Source organism: Suricata suricatta, chromosome 8, assembly GCF_006229205.1.
Source record: "Suricata suricatta isolate VVHF042 chromosome 8, meerkat_22Aug2017_6uvM2_HiC, whole genome shotgun sequence".
NCBI classification, from domain to species: domain Eukaryota; kingdom Metazoa; phylum Chordata; class Mammalia; order Carnivora; family Herpestidae; genus Suricata; species Suricata suricatta.
The window spans coordinates 7,371,275-7,373,915 of record NC_043707.1 but is presented as its reverse complement, the minus strand read 5'-3'; the positions used below and the strand labels follow the sequence as shown (position 1 = coordinate 7,373,915).

The 2,641-nt window shown below is 51.2% G+C and overlaps 1 long non-coding RNA gene across 5 annotated transcripts in view; it reads right to left on the bottom strand.

The window, feature by feature from the left end:
• Positions 1-436: 436 nt before the first annotated feature.
• The window catches only part of LOC115299304, a 68,078-nt gene continuing 65,873 nt past the window's right edge, over positions 437-2,641 (bottom strand). For all 5 annotated transcript variants that reach the window (XR_003912102.1, XR_003912105.1, XR_003912103.1 and 2 more), the window contains one exon: positions 437-1,031. This is a non-coding gene — a long non-coding RNA (uncharacterized LOC115299304). The remainder of the gene's footprint in view (positions 1,032-2,641) is intronic.

The following is a 2,641-nucleotide window of genomic DNA, read 5'->3' as shown; positions in this document are numbered from 1 at the left end:
CTCTTTCCAGTTTGGGACGAATCTAAATAAAATGTTTTTGAGAGAGAGAGAAAGTGCGCACAGGTGGGAAGGGGTAGAGAGAGACACACACAGAATCCAAAGCAGGCTCCCGGCTCCGAGCTGTCAGCACAGAGCCCGACACGGGGCTCAAACTCACCAACTGTGAGATCATGACCGGAGCGAAAGTCGGACATTTAACCGGCTGAGCCACCCTGGTGCCCCTAAAGAAAGCTGCTCTGAGCCTTCCCGTGCCGGTTTTTGCACAGTTTCCATTTCTCAGAAGTGACCGCCCGCAGGGCAGTTGCAGGATTATATGGTGCATGTATGTCTAGTGTCTGAGAACCTGCCAAACTGTCTCCAGAGTGGCCGCGCCGCCTGCCATTGTCACCAGCAGTGTCTGAGCCACCCGTCCGCTTTCTCCGCCTCCCCACCGGCGTTTGGTGTTGTCGCTGGTTTTTATTTCGGCCATGCTGACAGGGCTGTGGGGAGATCTCGTTCCGGGTGTGATTTGCGTGTCCCCCCCCGGCTCGTGGCGGTGAGCACCGCGTCGTGTGCAGACCTGCCGTCCATACGTCTCTTTGGTGAAATGGCTCTTGAGGTCTTTGGCCATCGCCTCATGGGACTGTGTGTCTCCTTCCCATTGAGCCCGAGAGTTCTTAATAAAGGCTCCTCTTTCCAACATTCATTTTGAGATGCTGGATGTGCCAAAGCAGAATTCTGATCAGGTGGATGCGGAGAAGGACCATCTTGAGCCTCCTCTGCGGGATTTCCGTGCCTCTCAGTGATGGGCAGTTCAGCCTCAGAAACTCTTTTATAGCCTACTTTAAATCAACAGGCCAGGTGGGTATGCCTTAAAAATATCTACCGTGCGGGGGAAAACGTTTAACTAGAATGGCCAGAATTCTCTGGTGGCCAGCGTGCTGCTGAGTGACTATCCCCCTGGTGACTAAGCAGTGAGCACCCCCAGCTGATCGCTCCTCTCTTCGATGCGTGCCCTCCGGATGTGCACTGAAAGGCTCTCATCTGTCTCCCTGTTATAAAGTGGAGAAGAGTGTCTGTTATTTTTACATCTTGCCAAGAACTGAAATTTATTGGGGTCAAAGGCACAGGCTTGGAGTCAGACAGCTTAGGGTCAAACCCCAGCCTTGCCCGGCAGTAGTGGTATTAGGTCTGGGCGGCACAGTTGTTCGTGTTGCGCACTGTGCACATGCATACAGATGAGGAGGTGACTGGGGACTGACATCCAGATTGCCCTGTATCTGCCAAGCTGTGCAAGCTGGCATGGGGTTGGCGCCATCTGGATCTGGGAGATGCCTCCTCCTTACGTAAAGGTGCTAATCTGAGCTATTTATATTAGTTATAATGTCCCGGAAAGGGGGTTTGTTCTCATTCAAAAGGGGATGCCTTTTTTGGTTTGCACACAGGCTCTTAGAGGTACGCAGAGGCCCTATGCCGTGTTTCCTTGGGCAAGTTACTTAGCCTCTGTGGGCCTCAGTTTTCATATCTTTGAAATGTGGATAATAATAGCGTCTCTCTCAAAGGATTGTTGCAAGGACTAAGTGGGTTAATTCCTGCACAGCGCTAGGCATAGTCTCTGGTTTATGGTAAGCGTCTAATAACTCTGAAGTCATTGTTATTATTACTACTGTTTAATGATGCAGGTGGACCAACTCACCTGCGTGACCCAGTTTGCAAATCGACAGTTAGGAAATGTCCTTCAGTGTGGGGCCCAAATGGGGACAATACCGCTCTTTATTGAACGACAGAGCCTCTCACTGACAGCCACAAAACGCCTCACGGAGCAGGACGCTCCCTGACCTGGAGGCTGGGGAGACAGGGCCACGGGGAGAGGCTGGCCGCGTGTCCTCGGTCCTGGAGCCCAGCCAGCCTGGCTTGACCACTGTGGGTCGGACCCCCAGGCCCGCGCTCCCTCCTGCTGGCCTGATGGGATTCTTCCTCAAACGGTTTATGTTTTTCCTCTGATTTCTTGCAAGATATAAGGTTTTCATTTCTATTCCTTGAGAAAATCCCATCTGTGCACTGCCTGTATTTTCTCTCCCAGAATAACAGTCTGAGTATCTGAAAGGGACTTGAAAGGCTGACTTGTCCATTTGTTTCCAAAGTCCAGAGGGCAGAGGAATCATGTGCAAAGCATATTAAAAGTACAGGTTCTTGGGCCTCATCCCTAGAGACTCTGATTCAGCGCTTCTGGAGTGGGGCCCAGGCAGGTTTCTTTGTAAGCAGTACTTCCCGTTACTTCTGAGGCTTAGCTGGATTAGCTAGCCCAGCCCCTCTAAAGCTCAGAGAGGGATATGACCAGCTCAAGGTCACACAGCAATGCAGAGCTGAGCCAAGATGAGAGCACACTTTTCTCTCTGGGGTTGTTTCCTGGCAAGAAGCTGCTCCTCACTGCTTCCTCTCTCCCCTATTTTTTTTTTAACTTCCAAATGTCAAACAGCAAGTTCTTTTAGTGGCTTTGCCATTTATAAAGACCCACCAGTGAGCTTAGGGTTCTCACGTGGGTGCCCTTGGCTGGCCTTGGGTGCTTTAAAACCCCGCCCCATACACAGCTAACCCACAATATAAACATAAATCATAGACTCAGGGTTGGGTCGTCAAAGGACTTCCCTGGATTAAGCAG